We start from the raw sequence: 25,900 nt of genomic DNA, 5'->3' as shown, positions 1-25,900 counted from the left end.
TCCACCGAAACGCCCGATCAAATTGACTTCCCAGCAGTTCACTCCTCGCTCGCAATGCCTGTGCTCCTGGAAAAGCTGCACAACGAAAAGGTAAGAGAATTTACACAGCCCAAATATATAGGTTTCTACTTACCCAGCAGTCCCTGCTCCACCGAAACTCCCGATGAAATTGACTTCCCAGCTGTTCACTCCTCGCTCGCAATGCCTGTGCTCCTGGAAAAGCTGCACAACGAAAAGGTAAGAGAATTTACACAGCCCAAATATTTAGGTTTCTGCTTACCCAGCAGTCCCTGCTCCACCGAAACTCCCGATGAAATTGACTTCCCAGCTGTTCACTCTTCGCTCGCAATGCCTGTGTTCCTGGAAAAGCTGCACAACGAAAAGGTAAGAGAATTTACACAGCCCAAATATATAGGTTTCTACTTACCCAGCAGTCCCTGCTCCACCGAAACTCCCGATGAAATTGACTTCCCAGCTGTTCACTCCTCGCTCGCAATGCCTGTGCTCCTGGAAATGCTGCACAACGAAAAGGTAAGAGAATTTACACAGCCCAAATATATCGGTTTCTACTTACCCAGCAGTCCCTGCTCCACCGAAACTCCCGATGAAATTGACTTCCCAGCTGTTCACTCTTCGCTCGCAATGCCTGTGCTCCTGGAAAAGCTGCACAACGAAAAGGTAAGAGAATTTACACAGCCCAAATATATAGGTTTCTACTTACCCAGCAGTCCCTGCTCCACCGAAACTCCCGATGAAATTGACTTCCCAGCTGTTCACTCCTCGCTCGCAATGCCTGTGCTCCTGGAAAAGCTGCACAACGAAAAGGTAAGAGAATTTACACAGCCCAAATATTTAGGTTTCTACTTACCCAGCAGTCCCTGCTCCACCGAAACTCCCGATGAAATTGACTTCCCAGCTGTTCACTCCTCGCTCGCAATGCCTGTGCTCCTGGAAAAGCTGCACAACGAAAAGGTAAGAGAATTTACACAGCCCAAATATATAGGTTTCTACTTACCCAGCAGTCCCTGCTCCACCGAAACTCCCGACGAAATTGACTTCCCAGTTGTTCACTCTTCGCTCGCAATGCCTGTGCTCCTGGAAAAGCTGCACAACGAAAAGGTAAGAGAATTTACACAGCCCAAATATATAGGTTTCTACTTACCCAGCAGTCCCTGCTCCACCGAAACTCCCGATGAAATTGACTTCCCAGCTGTTCACTCCTCGCTCGCAATGCCTATGCACCTGGAAAAGCTGCACAACGAAAAGGTAAGAGAATTTACACAGCCCAAATATATAGGTTTCTACTTACCCAGCAGTCCCTGCTCCACCGAAACTCCCGATGAAATTGACTTCCCAGCTGTTCACTCCTCGCTCGCAATGCCTGTGCTCCTGGAAAAGCTGCACAACGAAAAGGTAAGAGAATTCACACAGCCCAAATATGTAGGTTTCTACTTACCCAGCAGTCCCTGCTCCACCGAAACTCCCGATGAAATTGACTTCCCAGCTGTTCACCCCTCGCTCGCAATGCCTGTGTTCCTGGAAAAGCTGCACAACGAAAAGGTAAGAGAATTTACACAGCCCAAATATATAGGTTTCTACTTACCCAGCATTCCCTGCTCCACCGAAACTCCCGATGAAATTGACTTCCCAGCTGTTCACTCTTCGCTCGCAATGCCTGTGCTCCTGGAAAAGCTGCACAACGAAAAGGTAAGAGAATTTACACAGCCCAAATATATAGGTTTCTACTTACCCAGCAGTCCCTGCTCCACCGAAACCCCCAATGAAATTGACTTCCCAGCTGTTCACTCCTCGCTCGCAATGCCTGTGCTCCTGGAAAAGCTGCACAACGAAAAGGTAAGAGAATTTACACAGCCCAAATATATCGGATTCTACTTACCCAGCAGTCCCTGCTCCACCGAAACTCCCGATGAAATTGACTTCCCAGCTGTTCACTCCTCGCTCGCAATGCCTGTGCTCCTGGAAATGCTACACAACGAAAAGGTAAGAGAATTTACACAGCCCAAATATATAGGTTTCTACTTACCCAGCAGTCCCTGCTCCACCGAACCTCCCGAGGAAATTGACTTCCCAGCTGTTCACTCTTCTCTCGCAATGCCTGTGCTCCTGGAAAAGCTGCACAACGAAAAGGTAAGAGAATTTACACAGCCCAAATATATAGGTTTCTACTTACCCAGCAGTCCCTGCTCCACCGAAACTCCCGATGAAATTGACTTCCCAGCTGTTCACTCTTCGCTCGCAATGCCTGTGCTCCTGGAAAAGCTGCACAACGAAAAGGTAAGAGAATTTACACAGCCCAAATATATAGGTTTCTACTTACCCAGCAGTCCCTGCTCCACCGAAACTCCCGATGAAATTGACTTCCCAGCTGTTCACTCTTCGCTCGCAATGCCTGTGCTCCTGGAAAAGCTGCACAACGAAAAGGTAAGAGAATTTACACAGCCCAAATATATAGGTTTCTACTTACCCAGCAGTCCCTGCTCCACCGAAACTCCCGATGAAATTGACTTCCCAGCTGTTCACTCTTCGCTCGCAATGCCTGTGCTCCTGGAAAAGCTGCACAACGAAAAGGTAAGAGAATTTACACAGCCCAAATATATAGGTTTCTACTTTCCCAGCAGTCCCTGCTCCACCGAAACGCCCGATGAAATTGACTTCCCAGCTGTTCACTCTTCGCTCGCAATGCCTGTGCTCCTGGAAAAGCTGCACAACGAAAAGGTAAGAGAATTTACACAGCCCAAATATATAGGTTTCTACTTACCCCGCAGTCCCTGCTCCACCGAAACTCCCGATGAAATTGACTTCCCAGCTGTTCACTCTTCGCTCGCAATGCCTGTGCTCCTGGAAAAGCTGCACAACGGAAAGGTAAGAGAATTTACACAGCCCAAATATATAGGTTTCTACTTACCCAGCAGTCCCTGCTCCACCGAAACTCCCGATGAAATTGACTTCCCAGCTGTTCACTCCTCGCTCGCAATGCCTGTGCTCCTGGAAAAGCTGCACAACGAAAAGGTAAGAGAATTTACACAGCCCAAATATATAGGTTTCTACTTACCCAGCAGTCCCTGCTCCACCGAAACTCCCGATGAAATTGACTTCCCAGCTGTTCACTCTTCGCTCGCAATGCCTGTGCTCCTGGAAAAGCTGCACAACGAAAAGGTAAGAGAATTTACACAGCCCAAATATATAGGTTTCTACTTTCCCAGCAGTCCCTGCTCCACCGAAACGCCCGATGAAATTGACTTCCCAGCTGTTCACTCTTCGCTCGCAATGCCTGTGTTCCTGGAAAAGCTGCACAACGGAAAGGTAAGAGAATTTACACAGCCCAAATATATAGGTTTCTACTTACCCAGCAGTCCCTGCTCCACCGAAACTCCTGATGAAATTGACTTCCCAGCTGTTCACTCCTCGCTCGCAATGCCTGTGCTCCTGGAAATGCTGCACAACGAAAAGGTAAGAGAATTTACACAGCCCAAATATATAGGTTTCTACTTACCCAGCAGTCCCTGCTCCACCGAAACTCCCGATGAAATTGACTTCCCAGCTGTTCACTCTTCGCTCGCAATGCCTGTGCTCCTGGAAAAGCTGCACAACGAAAACGTAAGAGAATTTACACAGCCCAAATATATAGGTTTCTACTTACCCAGCAGTCCCTGCTCCACCGGAACTCCCGATGAAATTGACTTCCCAGCTGTTCACTCCTCGCTCGCAATGCCTGTGCTCCTGGAAAAGCTGCACAACGAAAAGGTAAGAGAATTTACACAGCCCAAATATATAGGTTTCTACTTACCCAGCAGTCCCTGCTCCACCGAAACTCCCGATGAAATTGACTTCCCAGCTGTTCACTCCTCGCTCGCAATGCCTGTGCTCCTGGAAAAGCTGCACAACGAAAAGGTAAGAGAATTTACACAGCCCAAATATATAGGTTTCTACTTACCCAGCAGTCCCTGCCCCACCGAAACTCCCGATGAAATTGACTTCCCAGCTGTTCACTCTTCGCTCGCAATGCCTGTGCTCCTGGAAAAGCTGCACAACGAAAAGGTAAGAGAATTTACACAGCCCAAATATATAGGTTTCTACTTACCCAGCAGTCCCTGCTCCACCGAAACTCCCGATGAAATTGACTTCCCAGCTGTTCACTCCTCGCTCGCGAGAGTCCCGAATGAAAGAGAGCGTTTCTCATACTGTTGTTGAATTTCATTTCAAACACTCCTTGTACTCTCTGCTAATGAAGCCTAAAAAATGGAAAAACTAAATGGCGCTCAAACTCACAACTTTCAGATTAAAAGTCCCATGATCGACAGACTGAACTAAATATGTCACTTCTACTGGACCTCTGTTTGGATGGATGCAACTGTATGCTCCAATGCAAGGGCAGCTTTCAAATCCTCCCATGGGTCCATACGTCAGACTAAATTCCATGTTGTAAACTCAAGCAAAGGAAATCTGCTCAGTTCCAAAACTATCAGCAAATTGAAGCTGATTACGATCAACATCATCAGAGGTCAGAACTACCTGGTGAAAGAAGACACCCTGAAGAAGGATCCACAATTATTCAAAGGCATCGACAAAGTGAAAAACAAGAAAATTGATGAGTCAATCCAAGCTAAACAGAAACACTGAAGAATTCCATTCCAGACCAGAACACAATTAGAGGCATTTTTTGTATTCAAAGCTGGGCATTAGTATTTAATAGTTGATATATAATTTTGAATATATTTGAATTTCTTTATTCATTTGGCACTGCTAAACATGAAGCAGTCTTAAATCATTGATTTTTTTTTTGTAAAATCTGACTTACCAGATTAAAATATTAGATCAAGGGAGAAATTTCAAAGATTACTGGACCAGTAATCCAGAGGCCTGGACTCAAGATCCAGTGACAGCCAGGACGTCAAGGCGGGAAACACTCCGCACTAGTCTGCAGTGAGCGATTCCATCGAAGGTAGAGCACAATCTCTTTGATATAAGAATGTATATTTTATAATAATTAATCACTCAAGACCTTCCTGGTCTCTGCATCTCAGCTGCTCTCTGGATAAACTTGCAGAAAGTATTTCAACCTGTAAAGCAGGAGTCTAGGGAATGTATAATGATATTTTCTATCCTTCGGGCAATATTTTAATCAATACAGTGTGAGACCATCTGTCTGGGCACAACTCCATGAGTTTCTCTTTAACTAGTGACCTCACAATCACTAACTTCTATGGTAACAATCTTCAGCTCATCACCTCCGGTACGGAGCTCTAATCTTAATGTACATTTCAACAACCTTTCAAGTCCAGTTACAGTTTTTGTTGCCTTACCTGCTCAAGCTTAAAAAGTGAAAAACGGAAGCAAGTTTAACTGAACATTCTGGTGGTAAGTTCGGGCACGGGAAAAAAATGAAAGGACTCGGACCAGGTCGGATGTGGTGCTGTCAGGCTTGGGTCGGGTTTCATTTGCTGACCCGAGCAGGCCTTTAGCTACTGTTGCAACCTTATATTCCCACTTGACAATATGTATATTTTGTTCATTTCAATTTTGTCGACAAGCTCTTTGAATCCAGTTCCCCGGTCCTCAAGCAGGCTCAGTTTGGAAATCGATTCCGCTTTCTGGAAAGCTGAAAGCAATCGATGACCTTAAACTAAACATGGCAACAGAGAAGGGCTCGTTTGGGATTCGAACCCAGGACCTCTCACATATTAATCACTTATGTACCCAAAGCAAGAATCATACCCCTGGACCAACGAGCCACCGTTGGCATGGTTTTTATTCGCTCCTGTGGAATTTCACTGGCACCCACAGCCGATCATGCATTTTTTTCAGATCAAAACTATATCCTATAAAGCTGAAATAAAAACAGAAAGTGCTGGAAATACTCAGCACCTCTGACAGCATCTGTGGAGAGAGAAACAGAGTTAACATTTCAGGGTTTTCACCTTTTGTTTGAGCCATCTTTTCAGACTGCTTCTGTCCATCCAATCTCACTTTTTACTCTATCCACATTCTAAGGGTGGTGCAGTGGTGAGCACTGTAGCTTCACAACTTCAATGACCCCGATTCAGTTCTGTATACTGCCTGTGTGGAGTTTGCAAGTTGTTTATGTGGGCTTCCTCAAGGTACTCTGGTTTCCTCCCATAACGAAAGACTTGTGGGTTGATAGATAAATTGACTGTTGTAAATTGGCCCCAGGGTAGGTGATAGGAGAAATGTGGGGATGTGGTAGGGAATTCTGGGTTAACATAGGATTAGTATAAATGGGTGGTTGATGGTCAGTGCAGACTCAGTGGGCCAAAGGGCCTTTGTCAGTGCTGGATATCTCTATAACCATTCTCTAAGCAAATGCATTTTTCATGAATTCCTCATTTCTTTTATTAACGACAATTTTATATTTCCGGCCCTTGCTTCATACGATACCACAAGTGGAATCATGTTTCCATCAACACGATCAAACCCCTTCACTATTTCCTCATATTGCAATGTTTCTTTAACCCTGACAGACTGTGGAGTTTCTGCTGCTTGATTGCAGTTCTTGCTTCCCGCCAGTAGATGTCACCTCACTCCAAAATAGTGAAGTTTACAAATCTGAGAGAGACACAACAGGAAATAATTGTTGACATTATAGTGAATGTGTGGGATTTAGAAATACTAGGAGTGGAGACGAGTTATTATTGAATTTGTCAAACAAAACATATGTTATAATGTTGTGTTAAATCTGTCACTCTGTTGTCTTGATTCTGAGAGTGACATAGACTCATCGAGTCATTGGGTCATTTGTGGTATGGAAGGAGGCCATTTGCCCCATCGAGTACAGGCCAGCTCTCCATGGAGCGATCCAGGCAGTCCCACTCGTCTGCTCGATCCCCCTAGCCCTGTAAATTTATTTCCTTCAAATGCCCATCGAAATTCCTTTTGTAACCAACGATTGTCTCCACTTCCTCCGCCCACGGGGGCAGCGAGTTACAGATCATTACCAATCACTGTGTAAAAAAGCTCTTCCGCACATTCCCCCTGCATCTCTTGTCCAAAACCTTCAATCTGAATCCCCTAGTCCTTGTACCAATATTAATGGGAACAATTTTTCTTTGCCAACTTATCTAAAACTGTCATAGCCTTCGACACCTCTATCAATTCTCCCCTCAATCTCCTTTGATACAGGCAGAAAAAACCCTGTTTTTCTAACCTAACCTTGAAACTGAAACCCTCCATCCCTGGAACTATTCTGGTAAATATCCTCTGCATCCTCTCAAGAATCCGCACATCCTTTCTAAAGATTGGTGAGCAGATCTGAATGCAACACTCCAATTGGGGCCTAACCAGAGTTCAGCATAACAACCCTGCTTATGTACTCAATGTCTCTATTTATAAAGCCCAAGATCCCACATGCTTTGCTAACCACTCTCGCAATATGTCTTGCCAACTTCAAAGAATGATGGACATGTACTCCAGGCCCCTCTATTCCAGCACACTCTTCAGAACTGTAGCATTGAGTATATATTGCCTCTCCCTATTCCTTCTGCTAAAATGCATCACCTCACACTTGTCACTATTAAATTCCATCTGCCACCTGCCTGCCCATCCTGCTAGCCGATAACTATCCTGTTTCAGGCAGTTCATATCATCCTCACTGTTTGCCACTCCTCCAAGTTTGGTGTCATCGGCATATTTTGAGATTCTACTCGATATTCCAAGATCCAAGTCATTAATCTGTAGCAAAAAAAAGCAATGGTTCGAGCACTGACCCTTGGGGAACACCACTGTCGACTATCCTCCGGTCTGACCAAGAACCATTTCATATGACTCGCTGTTTTCTGTCCTTAAAACAATTTCCTATCCAAATGGACACTGACCCTCCTAATCCATGAACCTCAATTTTGTTAACCACCCTTTTATGTGGTACTTTATAAAATGCTTTTGTAAAATCCATATAAACAACATCCACTGCATTCCCTTCATCAACTTCATCAGATAGTTTATCAAAAAATGCAGTTCGATTCATCAAGCATGAACTTTCATTTATAAATCCATGCCCACTCTCCTTAATTAACTCAAACCTCTCCAAATAACTTGATTTTTTCCCTGACCTGTTGGGCTTGTGCTTATAGCAAGCTCACCACAGAGCATGTATTTGGCAATGTGACTGTCATTCATTTGGCCCAGTCAACAGAGCCGCCTCTGACTCAAGAGGGCAAACATGCTGTGGATCCCTGCACGCTGGTGTACTTCCTCATTCGGCACTCTGTCCTGCCAGGAGATGTCCAATATCCATCTGAGGCAGTGAGGTGGAAGCTGTTCAGCTGCTTTTCTTGGCTTGCATAAGTACTATAAAGGAGGGTGCTGAGAACACAAGCCTGGTACACGTGGAGCTTTGTATTTACGGTCAGTTTGCTGTCGGTTCACACCCGTCTTCTCAACTTTGACATGACAGCTGCAGCATTGGCAATCCTGGTGCTGATTTCAGCATCAAGGGACAGATTGCTGGTGATTGTTGATCCAAGGTATGTGAAGCTGTTGACAACCTCCAAAGTGATGTTGTCAATGTTGCTGGAAAGTGGAGTCTCTACGTCCAAGTGTCTACGTCCAAGTGGAGTCTTGCCAAGATGAACAGCTTGTCGTCAGCTCTGATATCCAGGTGAACACCCCCATCTGAGTCACTGAAAGTGTACAATAGCAGCATGGAGAAGAATACACCAATTATAAAGGATGTGATAACTAGACAGTTAGAAAATAATGATATGATTGGGCAGAGTCAACATAGATTTATGAAAAGGAAAACAGGTTTGAAAAAACCCGTTGAGTTTTTTGAGGATGTTACCTGGAGAACAGATAAAGGAGAACCAGTGGATGCTTTGGTAATGTCCCACACAGGAGGTGAGTAAACAAAATTAGAGCACATAGGATTGGAGATAATATACTGGTATGGATTGAGAATTGGTTAACAGACCGAAAACAGAGAGCAGGAATAACGGGTCCTCCTCAGGATGGCAGGCTGTTACTATTGGGGTACTGCAAGGATCAGTGTTGGAGCCACAGCTGTGAACAACCGAAATAAATGATTTGGATGCAGGGATTAAATGTAATATTTCCAAATTTGCAGATGACACAAAGCTAGGTGAAGTGTGAGCTGTGAGAAGGATGCAGACAGGCTTCCAGGGAACCTGGAGAGGCTAAGTGAATGGGAAAGAACATGGCAGATGGAATATAATGTGAGTAAGTGTGAAGTTCTCCACTTTGGTGGAATAAACAGAAAGACAGAGTATTTCTTAAATGGTGAGAGGTTGGGAAGTGTTGATGTCCAAAGGGACCTGGGTGTCCTTGTTCATGAGACACTAAAAGCTCTTGTGCAGGTGCAGCAATCAATTAGGAAGGCAAATGGTATGTTGGCCTTCACACGAGGGGTCATGAGTACAGGAGTAAAGATGTCTTGTTGCAATTGTATCGAGCCTTGGTGAAACCGCGCTGGAGTATTGTGTATAGTTTGGTCTCCTCATCTAAGGAAGGATATACTTGCCATAGAGGGAGTGAAACAGAGGGTCACCAGACTAATCCCTGGGATGGTGGGATTGTCTTGTGAGGAAACTGGGCCTGCATTCCTTAAAGTTTCGAAGAATGAGAGGTGATCTCATTGAAACTGATAAAATTCTTATAGGGCGTGACAGTGTGGATGTAGATAGGATGTTTGCCCTGGTTGTTGAGTCTAAAATCAGGGGACCAAGTCTCAGAATAAGGAGTAGGCCATTTAAAACTGAGATAGGGTTGAATTTCTAGACTCAGACGGTGGTGAATCATTGGAATTCTCTACCCCAGAGAGCTGTGGCTGTTCAATCATTGAGCATGTTCAAGACAGAAATTGTTAGAAATCTTGATACTCATGACATCAAGGGATATGGGGAGAGCACGGGAAAGGGGCGTTGAGGTAGATGATCAGCCATGATCGAATTGAATGGCAGAAAAGGCTCGACGGGCTGAATGGCCTACTCCTATGTTCCTCTGTTCCTAAGAGAGTTGGCGCCAGCACGCAGCCTTGCTTTACCACACTGCTGATCTTGAAAGTGTCTGATGTTGCTCCATTGTAACTGATGGAACTGTGCATGTTCTCGTGGAAAGAAGAGATGATGCCCAAGAGTTCAGGAGGGCAGCCGAGTTTCCATCGCAGTTTGAAGAGTCAGTCTCTGCGGACAGGATCAAAGGCCTTGGTGATGTTTATTAAAGTATGTGTGGCTCTGTGGCGCAATGGATAGCTTGTTGAACTTCTAAATAATGATAAAGAAGGCATTCAAAGGTTGTGGGTTCAAATCCCACCAGAGTCAGATTTTGGACCAGAGACAGAAGAGCACGACGGAACAGAGAGTTAACAAGTGTGTCAAAAGCACCGACTCAGAGACAGAGTGAGAGAGAGAGGAGCACAGCAGGAGCAGAGCTGGGGTAAAAAAATCAAGGGGTGACATAACAATGGAGAGTGAGAGCAGGGAAACAGAGAGCCGCTGGGGTGAGTTTACAGGATTTGGTTCTTGCTTCGGTGCAGCAGAAGGAGCTGTTTGATGAGGATCTGTTGAGCTGTGACATCACAGGCAAGCAGGCAGTTGATTGGTTTTGAAAAAGCTGCATGTTTGATGAGTATCTGGTAAGTGATTAAGGTCCATTTTAGTCCTAATGTTTAAAATAGTAAACAAACTAGTGGTAAGCTTAATAAAATATACAACAAAATAAACAATTGAATAAAATAATTAAGTAGTGAATTGAAACACGTTAAGGATGACAGGACAGGTGATGTGTCACAGCTGCAGCATGTGGGAGCTCCTGGATGCCAGTGTGATCCAGGGCAAACACGTCTGCAGTAAGTGTTTAGTTTCTGCAGCAAAACACCTTTGACCACCGGTCCATCAGGCAGTGGTCTGCACGGAATGTCCTCAAGGGCCTACGGGAAAAGGAGATGGTTGATCCTGTCGGATGGTTCCCCGAGCAGACCGTCAAAGTCATTTGGCGGAATGCCTCATCACCAGAACTTTCAAACAAGCACCAAGACGTAGCTTGGCTGGTGGTGAGACGGGCCCTTCCCGTCAGATCCTTCCTGCACACCCGAAGTCTCGCCCCCTCCGCACAGTGCCCCCGCGTTGACTGTGGTGGGGAAGAGACGGTCGCCCACCTCCTCCTGGAATGTGTCTTTGCAAAGCAGGTGTGGAAAGAGATGCAGTGGTTTTTGTCGAGGTTCATCCCAAGCAGCTCTGTAACACAGGAGTCTGTGCTCTCAGGGCTGTTCCCAGGGACGCACACCGAGACAAACATCAACTGCTGCTGGAGGACTATCAATTCGGTGAAAGACGCCCTTTGGTCTGCCCGAAACTTGCTGGTCTTCCAGCGCAAAGTGTTGTCCACCACCGAATGTTGCAGACTGGCACATTCCACGGTCCAGGACTCCGTGCTCAGGGACGCACTAAACTTGGAGCAGCCGCAGCAAAGGCTCAATGGGGAAAGACCACAGTGTAAGGTCCCCCCACCAAGCTGAACTGAGGGACTGGATCCATGGGAAATCCCTCGAACTGTATCGTTGATATTTTCTTTTGCTGTCAATGTAAAACTGTAATTGGCATGACAATAGTGAAATGGAAGGGTTGCGAAGAAACTCATGATAGGAGAGAAGGAAACTGATCTCCCTTGCAATGTTTGTATTTTTTGGTGCTGTTTGAAACTGTTTGGCAATGTAATTTTTGCAGATTTGTATGAATAAAGTATATTTTGAAAATAAAAAATGTGTTTGCGGCTCAAAGAGTGAGAAAAAAGGAATGTAGTGGTAGTAGGGGACAGTATAGTAAGGTGGATTAACACTGTTCTCTGCAGCAAAGAGCAAGAGTCCAGACGGCTGTGTTGCCTGCCGGTGCCAGGATTCAGGACGTCTGCTCAGGGCTGGAGCGAAACATACAATGGGAGGGGGAGGATCCAGTTGTCGTGGTCCATGTCGCTTCCAACGACATAGGCAGGACAAGGATAGAGGTTCTGCAAAGTCAGTATGAGGAACTAGGCACCAAATTAAGAAGCAGAACCTCAAAGGTAATCATCTCTGGATTATTACCTGAGCCATGTGCAAATTGGCATAGGACAAATAAGATTAGAGAAAGTAATGTGCGGCTGAAAGACTGGTGTGGTAGTAGTGGGTTCTGGTTCGTGGGGCATTGGCACCAGTACTGGGGAAAGAGGTGGCTGTACCGTTGGGACGGTCTACACCTGAACCGTGCTGGTGCCGGTGTTCTCGCGAGCCACATAACGAGGGACGTAGAGACGGTTTTAAACTGAATAGTGGGGGCAAGGGATCAAATTTGGGAAGATATGGTGAATCAAGGAGGAGAGGCAAGGCAAGAGAGAAAGGTATAAATATGGGAAATGATAAACAGACTGTGACAGGAAGGGACAGAATGTACAAATCTAAGAGTAAATCGACAGATAAGGCTAGAGGTTACAAAAATAGTAAAAGGACAAAACTAAGTGCTCTGTATCTGAATGCATGGAGCTTTCGAAACAAAACAGATGAACAGAGAGCACAAATAGAATAAATAAGTACGATCTGATAGTCATTACAGAGACATGGCTGCAGGGCGACAGAGATTGGGATGAGAATATTGGAGGTGACATGGCATTTAGGAAGGACAGGAAGCTTGGAAAAGGTGGTGGGTAACTCTGTTAATTAATGATGGTATTAGCGCAATAGAGAGGGATGACCTAAGTTCAGGAGATCACGATGAAGAAGCGGTTTGAGTTGAGATGAGAAATAATACAGGCAAGAAGTCACTTGTGGGAGTGGTGTACAGGCCACCGAACATTAACCACACTGTAGGATGGGGTATAAAAAAAGAAATAATGGCAGCTTGTCAGAAAGGTACAGCAATAATTATGGGGGATTTTGATCTCCAAACAGACTGGAAATTCTGATGGGCAGAGGTAGCCTAGATGAGGAGTACATAGAATGTTTTTGGGATAATTTCTTGGAAAATTAAGTTCTGGAGCCAACCTGAGAGCAGGCTATACTAGACCTGGCATTGTGCAACGAGATATGATTAATTAATGACCTCATAGTTAAGGTGCCCCTAGGTAGTAGCGATCATAATATGATTGAATTTTACATTCAGTTTGAGGGAGAGAAGAGTGGGTCCCAAACGAGTATTTTAAATTTAAATAAGGGCAATTATAAGGGCATGAAAGCAGAGCTAGCTAAAGTGAACTGGCAAATTAGGTTAAGGGATAAGTCAATAGAGATGCAGTGGCAGATATTTAAGGAAAATTTCAGAATACACAGAATAGATGCACTTCAACGAGAAAGAAAAATTCCAAAGGTGGGACTCACCATCCATGGTTCACGAAAACAGTTAAAGATACTATCAAACTTAAAGAAAAAGCCTATAATTGTGCAAAGATGGGAGGCAGGTCAGAAGATTGGACAGAATATAAAAAACAGCAAAGAATGACAAAAAGATTGATAAGGAAGGTAAAATTAGAGTACGAGAGAAAGCTAGCGAGAAATATAAAGACAACTAGTAAGAGTTTCGATAGATATTTCAAAAAGAAAAGAGTTAACAAAGTGAATGTTGGTCCGATGGAAAGTGTGTCTGGGGAATTAATAATGGATAATTAAGAGATGGCCGATGAATTGAACAGATACTTTGGATTGGTCTTCACTATTGAGGATACAAATAACACCCCAGTATTAGCTGTAAGTCAGGAAATGGAAGGGAGGGAGGAACTCAAGAAAATTACAATCACCAGTGAAGTGGTACTAAACAAATTGTTGGAGCTGCGGGCTGACAAGTCGCCAGGTCCTGAAGTGGCTAGTGAGATAGTTGATGCGCTGGTTTTAATTTTCCAAAATTCCCTAGATTCGAGAAAGTTCCATTAGATTGGAAAAGAGTGAATGTAACTCATTTATTCAAAAAGGGAGGGAGACAGAAAGCAGGAAACGACAGGACAGTTAGCTTAACATTTGTCTTAGGGAAAATGTTTGGAGCTATTACAGAGGATGTTATAGCAGGGCATTTAGAAAAAATAAAGGTAATCAGGCAGAGTCAACATGGTTTTGTGAAAGGGAAATCATGTTTAACCAATTTATTGGAGTTCTTTGAGGGAGTTACATGTGCTGTGGATAAAGGGAAACCGGTGGATGTATTGTTCTTCGATTTCCAGAAGGATAAGGTGACATATCAAAGGTTATTGCAGAAAATAAAAGCTCATGGTGTCAGGGGTAACATATTGGCATGGATAGAGGATTGGCTAGCTGACAGGAAACAGAGAGTCAGCATTAATGGGTTATTTTCTGGTTGGCAAGAAGTAACGTGTGCTCCACAGGGATCTGTGCTGGGGCCTCAACATTCTACAATTCTCGAAATGACTTTGATGAAGGGACCAAAAGTATGGTTGCTAAATTTGCTGATGACAAAGATAGGTAGGAAAGTAGGTTGTGAAGAGGACATAAGGGGGCTACAAAGGGATATAGATAGGTTAAGTGACTGGGCAAAGACCTGGCAAATGGAGAATAATGTGGGAAAGTGGGAAATTGTCCACTTTGGCAGGAAGAATAAAAAAGCATATTATCTAAATGGTGAGAGATTGCAGAGATCTGAGATGCAGGGGATCTGGGTGTCCTAGTGCACGAATCGCAAAAGGTTAGTCTGCAGGTACAGCACGTAATTAGGAAAGCTAATAGAATGTTATCATTTATCGCCAGGGGAATTGAATACAATAGTAGGGAGGTTATGCTTCAGCTATACAGGGCATTGGTGAGACCTCTTCTGCAACACTGAGTACAGTACTGGTCTCCTTATTTATGGAAGGATGTAAATGCATTGGAGGTAGTACAGAGAAGGTTTACTGGACTAATACATGGAATGGGTGGGCTGTCTTACGAGGAAAGATTGGACAGGCGAGGTTCGTATCCACTAGAGTTTAGAAGAGAAAGAGGCGACATGATTGAAACATACAAGATCCTGAGGGGTTTTGACAGGGTGGATGTGGAAAGGATGTTTCCCCTTGTGGGAGACTCTAGAGCTTGGGGTCACTGTTTAAAAATAAGGGGTCACCCATTTAAGACAGAGATGAGGAGCAATTTTCCCCCTCAGAGGGTCGTGAGTCTTTGGAATTTTCTTCCTCAAAAGGCGGTGGAAGCAGAGTCTTTGACTATTTTTAAGGGAGAGATGGATAGATTCTTTATCTGCAAGGGGGTGAAAGGTTATCGGAGGTAGATGGAAATGTAGAGTAATCAGTTCAGCCATGAGCTATTTGAATGGTGAAGCAGGCTCGAAGGGACGAGTGGCCCACTCCTGCTCCTAATTCGTATGTTCATATGTAAAGACAATGTAGAGTGGTCTGTACTGTTCACAGTACTTCTCCTGTAACTGCCGAAGTGAGCAAATCATGTCGACTGTCGATCTACCAGCTCTGAAGCTGCACTGAGACTCAGGATAGATGTGTGATGCCAGGGTCTGCAATCTGGTCAGAGCAATGCGAGCAAAGACCTTCCCCACAATACTTAGCAAGGATATGCCTCGCTAATTGCTGCAGTCACTGCGATTCCCTTTATTGTTGCACAAGGTGACAATGTTTGCGTCACGCATGTTTTGAGGTGCAGATCTTTCCTTCCAACAGAGACACAGAAGTTCATGAAGATGCTGCAGTAGAACCGCTTTTCCACTCTTGATGATTCCAGGTGGAATACCATCATTTCCCGGGGCTTTACCACTGGCAAGATGGTCAATGGCTTTGTTGAGCTCCACTATGGTGGGGTCACTGTCCAGCTCCTCCATGACAGGGAAGTCTGGAATGGCACTGAGAGCCACTTCAATGACAATATTCTCCGTTATGTAGAGTTTAAGGTAATGCTCCACTCACCTTTCCATCTGCTTGTTAACAGATGATTCCACTTTGACACCGCACTGAGACCTTGAGCATTGTTGTCTGAAAGAGCCTGATCGAGGATGTTGAGGAACTCCTGGGTCCGTTCTGGATCAGTGGTTCGTCAAGAGTTGATCTGAGGACGACGTTCTTCTTGGATGGATGAAGCTTCCTTGGCTGAAGCCTGACCTTGCTACACACCAGGGAGTGCTCAGTGTCACAGTCAGCGCTGTGATAGCTATGAGTGATGAGGACACTGCTGAGGGTGTTTGCACTGGTGATGATAAGGTCTAGCTGGTGCCAGTGGCGTGATCTCAGATGTCTCCAGGACACCTTGTGGCACAGCTTGACCTGGAAGTAGCTGTTCATCACACAGAATCCATGGTGACAGCATAGCTCCAGCAAACTCTGTCCATTTTCATTCATCTTGCCAATCCCCTGGTGCTCTATGCACATTGGCAAAGCTGTGTAGTCAGTACCCAAGCTTGTGTTGAAGTCTCCTAGAAGGTACAGTCCCTCAGTGCTGGGAATTCTACTGATGGCAGTATCCAGTGTCACATAGAATTGATCCTTGACATCTGGGGTGGAGGTGAGTGTCGGGACATAGATGCACATGAGATTAACTGGGCCCACACGTGTTGACAAGTGAAGAGTAAGAAGTCTCTCTGAGCCTACTGTGGGTGGTTCACTCATCTCAAGTGGCGTGTTTTTTACTGTGAAAACCACTCCATGCTCACGAGTTGCCTCTTGGGCTTTCCCCTGCCAGAAGAAGGTGTAGTGTTTCTCTTTGAGGGATCCACTTTGAACGAGTCTAGTTTCTTGCAGCACAGCAATGTCCACATTGAGTCTTGTGAGTTCTTTGTCCATCAAAGCTGTCTTGTGTGTGTCATCAACCTGCAGAAGGGTGTCAGTAAGGCCAGGACACATGGTCCTCACATTCCAGCTTGCGATGCGAAGGACTGGTGTCTTCTTTGTTGAGCTTGTTTTTCTTGGTGCATAGATTATCAATCCGTCTGTTGAGAGATGACTCTCTAAGCTACAAGCACCCATTGAAGCAAGCAGGTCGTGGCAGGACAGCACCTAACTGACTGGGGGCTACCCAGCTTGGAGTGGGTGGTAGCTATCAATGAGATGCGATGATCTCTTCAACTGTCAGAAGTAACCCCTGGCGCTCATACTCTGCACCAATTGAGTGTGAACTTATTCCACGGTAACCGTTTCTTCCCGTGTTGTGCTAATGTTTAAGCACAAATGGTGTCCTCTACACGGCACGTTAGTACTGAACACAAAATGGCTCCTTTGGTCATGTGTTAATTATAAAATGGCTTTCTTGACCTTGTTAGTTATTGCAATGGATACATTATAAAAATGGTCAAATTAAACTAAGATCGAACTACCCAAGCTTACCTGCATCCTCCAGTCCTCTGGCAACATTCCCATATTTAAGGAGGATTGAAAGATTGTGGTTCGAGTCTCTGATATTTCCACCCTTACTTCCCTCAGCAACCCAGGATGCAGCCCATTCAAACTGGGTGACTTTTCTACTGTGAGAGCTGCCAACCTTGTAATTGTCTCCACTTTATCTATTTTCATCCTGTCCAATTTCTTCACTTCCTCCTCCTTTACTGTGACATTTGCAGCATCCGCTTATTTTGTGATACTTAATTAGTGCCTCAGCCACACCCTCTGCCTCCACAGGATCTCCTAATTGACCCACCCTTTCATTGACTGTCCATATGTTGGTAAAAGACTTCAGTGTTCCCAGTTATGTGACCTGCTAATCTTTTCTCATACATTCTCTTGCTGATCTCATTTCCTTTTTCAGCTCTCCTCTGTACTTTCTGTATTCTGCTTGTTTCTCTACTGCATATGAATCCTCACATGATTTCGATGTGAATGATTTTTGAACTATTTTGTAAAAGGATTTAGTTTTGTAAATTTCTCCCTAGCTCCCCTCATGGTCAGGCAGAAAGTTTAACTGCTGTGTTTTCAAACAGCAACAGCTTTATTTGAAAAGCCATTGTGACAGGATTCCGGGTTTTAATCCAGTCACAAATCTGGTTCTGATGTCTTGTGGCTCCAGCTGTCACATGACCTGTCAGAGGATGACCTCATAATTGACCCAGTCATGGAGCTGTGGGTTGATGTTTAAATTGTTGCAAAATAATTTTCCAGAAGGACAATCAAAATGAATCGATATATAAAAGGTAGATTTTGTGAATTTGTGCTCCCAGTGGAAATTCCTGCAGAGTCTGCTGGTTTTCATATCCCCAATTCCGCACAGGAAGCTCTGTGCTCAGAGTCTGTATTCATTACATCAACATTATACAGAATCATTTCATGGGAGACGCCAGTGTGAATTGTAAACAGGTGGTTCAGTTTTAACTTTCAAATTAACACAGAAGCAAAATACTGCAGATGCTGGAAATCTGAAATAAAAACAGAAAATGCTGGAAATACTCAGCAGGTCTGGCAGCATCTGTGGAGAGAGAAACAGAGTTAACGTTTGTGGTCTGTGACCTTTCATCAGAACTGGGCTGAAATTGTCTGAGTGCCAAGTGGCCTCTTTCTGTGCCTTAAACTTTCTATGAGTCTAAGATTCTATGAGATTCTGGAATCAATTTCAGGGTCGATGACATTGCACTCTGTAAGGATAGGAAGATGGAGATTATTAAGTACAGTGCAAGAATATAGATGCTTTTACATTATTTTAATCAAAATTGATTGAAATTTTGTGCTCACGAATCCTATCTTTTGATCACAATGACACTGATAACAATGGAAAAAGCAAGACTTGCATTTCACGACCACAGGACGTTGCAAAGTCTTTTACAGCCAATGAAGGACTTTCCAAGTGTAGTCACTGTAGTCATGTAGGAAACATGGTGGCCAATGTGCGCACAGCAAGCTCCCAGAAACAACAATGTGATAAAAACAAGATAATCTGTTTTTAAATGATGTTGATTCAGGGTTAAACAATGACCAGCATCCCAGAAATAATTCCCCTTCTATTCTCTGAAATAGTGCCATGGTACCTTTAGCATCCACCTGAGAGGTCAGAGGGATCCTCAGTTTTCTGTCTCACCTGAAAAACAGCATTTCTGATAGTGCAGCACTGCCTTAGTACTGTACTGGAGTGTCAGCCATTTTTAAAGGGCTGTTAGTCCTACTGGAAAATATTTAAAGGAAGATTAAATGAATTGAAATAAATACATTGCTTTTGCCTCTCTCCCATCCCCCCAATAACAGTTAAATTAATTATTTGCCCTTACCTCCCAAAACCTACCTTTACCATCTGACCTTCCGCCCAAAACTGCACAAACTGTAAATTATAACCCTTCCCACCATCCCCTACACCCATGACATTAATTTGACTCCTTCCCCCCTCCCCCGCACTGAGAAACTTACCTTCTCCCCCCTCCCCACCAGTGTTGCAAATCATTTCCCCGGATGGGGCTCCGAAGGCACGGCAATGCCGGCCACTGGGCTGAAGATCACAGTGGGATATCAGGAAGTGATGGGATAATAATTAATGCAGGTTTGTGGTCCCGTTGCCGAGCGGTGGGGGTCCCCCACAAGGCCTCGCCGTCGCTGGCAATATCGAGCCAGGCCCTGTCGGCGTTGAGGTCCGTGGCGGGCCTCATACGGAGCCATCTTCAGGCGGCTCCCACCCCACCCCCACCACAGATCTCGACATCGAGGGCTCTATAGAATCCAGCCCATTGTTTCTGTCAATCTCAACTCCACAAGGATTTGTCTGTGAATTGCAGAAAAATTAAAGCTCCATAAGCTTTTGAAAAAAGGGGTTTCAAATCCATTTCCAAACAAATGATAGTTCTCATTGTATCTGGAACATGTTTTCTTACATACAAACATACCAATTAGGAGCAGGAGTAGACCACTCGGCCCCTCGAGCCTGCTCCACCATTCAATAAGATCATGGCTGATCTGATTGTAACCTCAACTCCACATTCCCATCTGCCCCCGATAGCCTTTCACCCCCTTGTTTATCAAGAATCTATCTACCTCTATCTTAAAATATTTCAGAATTTCTGTCGTTCAGCAACTCTCACTTTATTTCCTGGATTTCACCTAAAAAATGTATTTCCACACTTTGGATATCCTGTACTTCATTAATGTTTTTTCTCTCTCGGGATCTCCCTTTAATTATATTCAGTGCTGGTATTTTACTGCCACACACTGACTGAAAGTGTCCCATCTTTCTGCAAGAAAAACACTCAGCTTCTTTGGCGAGGCAGTTTTCCCACTTGTGTCTCTCTCGGCCACACCTACTGCAATTGATTGCAGCTACCACTAGATTCTCTTCCCGTCTTTCTTGTCTTTTACCACTAATTTTTCCTTTTGCTTTCTTAACAAATTCAATTGAGTCTGCAACTCTCGAGATCAGACTCTCCCTGTCCCCTTGGACAACGGATTGGTTAAACTTTCTAACCTCTGTTTGTCTGCTCAATTGAAACTCTTTCGTTAATGTGAGATCAGCCCTGGACTGTAGATGATCTGAAAGGGTGTTGTCTAATACCCCGAACACAATCCTGTCTCCATTCAGCTCTTCTCTTAAGTTGCCGTATTCACAATCCTCCGTGAGATTGTACAAGTCATTGATAAATGAATGAATACTCTCCCCTTTCTGTTTTGTACGCTTATTAAATTCAAAGTGATTCCTGACAATGCAGCTGCCAGCCGACGTCATCAAAGCGCTCCAAGCTGCGCACATGCACAAACACTCTCCTGCGCTCTGAGATGCTGCGCATGCTCTGCCTACGTCTTCCAGGACGAAGTGGCGCATGCGCGGGAAAACTCTCTACCCCCTCTCAGCCACTCACTCCAGGCCGCTCACTGCCCGCTCCTCGCTACCCCGCTCCCCCGCCCTCCGGCCGCTTGCTACCCCCCCCACCCCCGCACTGCCCTCTCTCCGTCCACTCACGCCCAGCTTCCCCCCCACGTCACTCCCCACACTAGCTCTAAGCCATGCTGCTTCCCTCCTCTCGGCCTCTCGCTCCAATATTCGATCATTCTTCACCGCACCACCCGATAAAGCAAGGCGAGCCTCGAGGGGTGATGGGGCAATGTTGGAGCGAGTGGCCGAGAGGAGGGAAGCGGCAGAGCCCATGGCCTGGAGTGTGAGCAGCCAGAGAGCAGGATGGGGGTGGTGGCGGGTGAAGCGGGGAGTGAGCAGTCAGAGAGTGGGATGGGGGGAAGCGGGGAATGATCGTCCGGAGAATGGGATGGCACTGTTTAGAGGGGATTTAAGGAAAAAATGTTTCACCTCGAGGGTGGTTGGAATCTGGAACACATTGCCTGAAGGAGTGGTAGAGGCAGGAACCCTCACAACATTTAAGAAGTATCTAGATGAGCACTCAAAACGCCACAGAATACAAGGCTACGGCCACGTGCTGGAAAATGGAATTAGAATAGATAGGTACTTGATGGCCGGCACGGACACGATGGCCGAAGGGCCTGTTTCTGTGCTGTATAACTCTATGACTCTATGAAACCTCACTGAATTACAGAGGGTGTGCAGCACTGTCAGAGGTGCTGTCCTTCTGATGAGACTTCAAACAGCGCAACGTTCTCCGAGTATCAACCAAAACATGTCCATTGTGTAGATATGTGCCATATTTGCTTATGAAATGACAGTCACTGCTCCGAAAGTAATTCACTTTAGGTGAATTAAGATGACTTGGTACTATATAACTGGCGAATGCACAAGAAGGAGCGGGGGACTGTTGGGGGTGGGACGGAGGCGGCGATGGCAACCTTTGAGGGGATTTTTGGGTCGAAGTTGTTTTCTGTGATAAATTGAGTAGCTCCATCTTTAAGCCTGGCAGCTGCCTGAATGTCACAGACAGTGACGTTTCAGTGGAAGAGGCTGCATTTGCGCATGTACCAGTACAGCGTCACCTGGTGGTTGCGTTGTCAGCAAATGCAGCGTTTTAACTTTGGCTCCACGATGACATTTTTTTCCTCAATTAAAATATGTCTTGAGTGCCTTAATAACTTCTTCACATGTAGCATTCTGTTCTTCATGAGGATGTTGCCTGCACACTCCCTTCATTGCAGACAATAGCGTACTGACCTGTTCCATGTCTGGCTTCTGCACGAGACCCGATGCAGTACGATACCTTGCAAACCTCTGGAACCATCTCGGCCAGTCCTCGGCTTGGTCCAGTCCAGTGACCTTTTCAAAGGTACAGGCAAAGATTTCTCCATCTTCGCTTTGGTTTACTGTGGCCCCCAATTAATATTTTGATATCTGTCAAGGCTTAGTACAGAATTTATAAGAATCTGACGGTTAAAATAACCTGAGTTTACTCTGCACATCTTGCATTGAAGGTTTCATCTACAACTCTCCATGAGGTGCCGTACAGATTATATTACAGCACTTCCTGTGATGATGCACATAGTCTATTTATATAATCTGCCCAGTAACAACCCAATGTCCACTCTTATATTATTGTACAGATGTGAGAAAAGCTGAGGATGGGAATGGAATGTGTGAATGAAGATTTCATGATGCTGATGATGGAAATGAGGCTGATCTGTTCCCCATTCCACAATCCCTCTTTATTTCTGTGCATGTTTCTCGATGCTGTTTCAACCAAATTGAAAAAGAATCACAAATCCTCCTCTGGAGCCTCAGGTGCCCATTAAGGAAAGGCATGGTGGCCAAGTGGTAAGGCGTCAGTTTCGTAAACTGAAGATCACGGGTTCAATCCCTGTCCGTGCCTTATGATTAGTTTCTAACTTTAAATGTGATGTTTACAGAAAAGATGGCTGTTGCATTTGTTTCGGCCATCTGGAAATCAGTGTCATGTTATACTTTATTCTGGACACTGGGAAGAACATGAGGTGCAGCCAGATGGTTCCTCGAGCCTTCTCTGCCATCGATGGAGTGAAAATAACTGAGGTCCAAGCACAGAACCTTATTACTGTGCATTTGCTTGATATTTAACAGAGCTATTCTATTAATCCCACATCCCGCACTCCTGTCCTTTCCCCCATTGCCCTGTTAGATTTTCCATGTCAGGTATATATCCAATTCCATTTAGAGTTAACATTGAATCTGCTTCCACTGACCTTTCAGGATTGCATTCCAGACCAGAACAACACACTGCTGAAAAAACAATCTCCTCATCACAACTCGAATTCTTTTGTTAATTACTTTAAATGTGTTTCCTCTGGTTACTGACCCTTCTGTCACTGGCAACACTTTCTCCTTCTTTACTCTATCAAAACTCTTCAGGATTTGCATTTCCTGCTGCCTTTGCTGATATAACAAGGCTGAGCACACATCACCAAAAGGAATATGATTGGCTCTGAATCACATTTATCCTTCCTGTCAATCTGATGTGGACCTTGTATTTTCCCGGAACCAAACAACCTGAGCAACAAGTGTGGGTTCCAGTGATTCCCACTGCTCTTAGAGAGAGAGGATGTGATAATGAGCCAGATAGAAGAAAGGAGTGAGATAGAGAGTAAAATAGCCCTGGTCTGTTTCTACTAACCCCCGGCCCCCTACTTAAAATGGCATCATTTTCTCCTTCCTCTCCACATTCTAATCCATTGATTAATGCAATCCTTTCATCTGGAACATAGAACATAGAACAGTACAGCACAGTACAGGCCCGTCGGCCCACGATGTTGTGCCGAACCTTTAACCTACCCTAAGATCAAACTACCTACATACCCTTCATTCTATTATCATCCATGTACCTATGCAAGAGTCACTTAAATGTCCCTAATGTATCTGCTTCTACTACCACCGCTGGCAGTGCACCCACCACTCTCTGTGTAAAGAACCTACCTCTGACATCTCCCCGAGACCTTCCTCCATCACCTTAAAATTATGCCCCCTGGTGATAGCCCTTTCTGCCCTGGGAAAATGTCTCTGGCTATCCACTCTATCTATGCCTCTCATATTCTTGTACCCCTCTATCAAGTCACCTCTCATCCTTCTTCGTTCCAATGAGAAAAGCCCTAGCACCCTCAACCTTTCTTCGTAAAACATACCCTCCAGTCCAGGCAGCATCCTGGTAAATCTCCTCTGCACCCTCTCTAAAGCTTCCACATCCTTCCGATAATGAGGCGACCAGAACTGAACACAATATTCCAAGTGTGGTCTAACCAGGGCTTTATAGAGCTGCAGCATAACCTCGCGGCTCTTAAACTCAATCCCCCTGTTAATGAAAGCCAACACACCGTACGCCTTCTTAACAACCCTATCAACTTGGGTGGCAACTTTGAGTGATCTATGGACATGGACCCCAAGATCCCTCTGTTCCTCCACACTCCCAAGCATCCTGTCTTTAAGCCTGTATTCTGCATTCAAATTCGACCTTCCAAAATGAATCACTTCACACTTTTCCAGGTTGAACTCCATCTGTCCCTTTAATTCCTGTTTCCTAATCCATTGATGTTTCACAATGTACTGAACTGTCCCAATCCATTGATATAACTCAGTCTATAGAATTTCCCAATCCACTGATATTTTCCAGTCCATTGACTTTCCCAATCCATGAATGGTTCCTGACCATTGACATTCCCAATCCATTTATATTGCCTGTGATTTCAAAGCAACTGTGGAATACAAATAGTATCAGTATTATCAGATACATCGAGACGAGGTGCAATAGCCAAGTGGACAGATGTTGGGTTTATAAAGAAAAAAGCACTGGCTCGATATTTGTCCAGTCTATCACTGGATCTGAACTCTCAACCGACTGTATTTCTGTGGGTCTGCTGACTTGTAGATGTGAAGAACCATTGGATGTTTCTCAATCCTCTGACTTTTCTCATTCTTGTGCCATATTTGTTCCTTTGGGTTCACCAGTGAAGAAAATTATTCCCTTTTACATTTGGTGAAGACTTTCATAACCTCACATCCTTGTGTCTCACCATCTCATATCAAACTCCCAACAGAAACTTTAAACATTTAACTATTCTGCAGGAAACATTTTCAAGGGCGCAGCCATTCCTTCATTACGCTTCCTTCTTTGACATGTGATTGACAAATATGTGTGTAATGGAGAGAGAGAGAGTGAAAAAAAGAGAGAGAGAGAGTGCGATAGAAAGTTAGAGGACCAGCTAAAGACAGATAGAGAGAGAGAGAGGCAGAGAGAGGTAAAGCGATAGACAGAGAGAGAGAGAGAGAGAGAGAGAGAAGGAGAGAGAGTCATTGAGTCCTGGAGTTACTACAGTACAGGAAGTCATTTTGCCCATCAAGCCCATGTAAATCAATCCATTCAGTCCCATTCCCCCGCTCTATCCCCATAGCCCTGTCAGTTATCTAAACCTGTCATATTTATTATAATCTTGTACATGTCTATCAAATCTCCCCTCAATCTCCTTTGCTGCAAGGAGAACAACCCCAGCTTCTCCAACCTAACCTTACAGCTAAAATCCCTCATGTCTGGAACCATTCTGTTAAATCTCCTCCACCCTCTCAAGAACACTCACATGCCTCCAAAAGTGTGTTGACTAGAACTGGATGCAATTCTCTGGTTGTGGCCCAACTAGAAATTTATGCAGGTTCAGCATAACTTCCCTACTTTTGTACTCAGTACCTCTATTGATGAAGCCCAAGATCCCATATGCTTTGCTAACTACTTTCTCAATGTGTCCTGCCACCTTCAAAGAAATATGCATATGAATCCCCAGGTTTTTATTCCTAAAAATATGCTTTATTCATATAAATCTGTAAAAAATGCATTATACAACAGGTCAAAACAGCACCAAGTTGACATTCCAAAAAGTGCAAAGGAAATCAGTTTTGTTCAATACAGGATTGAGTTGCCTCACAACCCTTCCATTCCATTTTACCTGACATGGACATTTTACAGCAAACCCATATCTGGTGTCTACAGCACAAGGGGTTTCCAATGGGTCCAGCTGCCCAGTTCACTATGGCGGGGGGACCTTACACAGCGGTCTTTCCCCATTGAGCCTTTGCAGTGGCTACCCCAAGCTTTAGTGCGTCCCTCAGCACGTAGTCCTGGACCTTGGAATG

General features: G+C 44.7%; 2 non-coding genes across 2 annotated transcripts; both read left to right on the top strand.

Moving 5' to 3' along the window:
* The first annotated feature begins 10,219 nt into the window (after nucleotides 1-10,219).
* Nucleotides 10,220-10,310, top strand: trnar-ucu (transfer RNA arginine (anticodon UCU)). Its single transcript is given in 2 exon segments — nucleotides 10,220-10,256; nucleotides 10,275-10,310. It is a non-coding gene; the product is annotated as a tRNA-Arg (tRNA).
* A 12,240-nt stretch (nucleotides 10,311-22,550) lies between these two features.
* Nucleotides 22,551-22,622, top strand: trnat-cgu (transfer RNA threonine (anticodon CGU)). The gene has a single exon. It is a non-coding gene; the product is annotated as a tRNA-Thr (tRNA).
* The last annotated feature ends 3,278 nt before the right edge of the window (nucleotides 22,623-25,900 follow it).

The sequence above is a fragment of the Heterodontus francisci genome, unplaced genomic scaffold, assembly GCF_036365525.1.
Source record: "Heterodontus francisci isolate sHetFra1 unplaced genomic scaffold, sHetFra1.hap1 HAP1_SCAFFOLD_43, whole genome shotgun sequence".
Classification (NCBI taxonomy): Eukaryota; Metazoa; Chordata; class Chondrichthyes; order Heterodontiformes; family Heterodontidae; genus Heterodontus; species Heterodontus francisci.
Note: the sequence above shows the minus strand (reverse complement) of the source record. Positions and strands in the feature narration are given on the sequence as shown.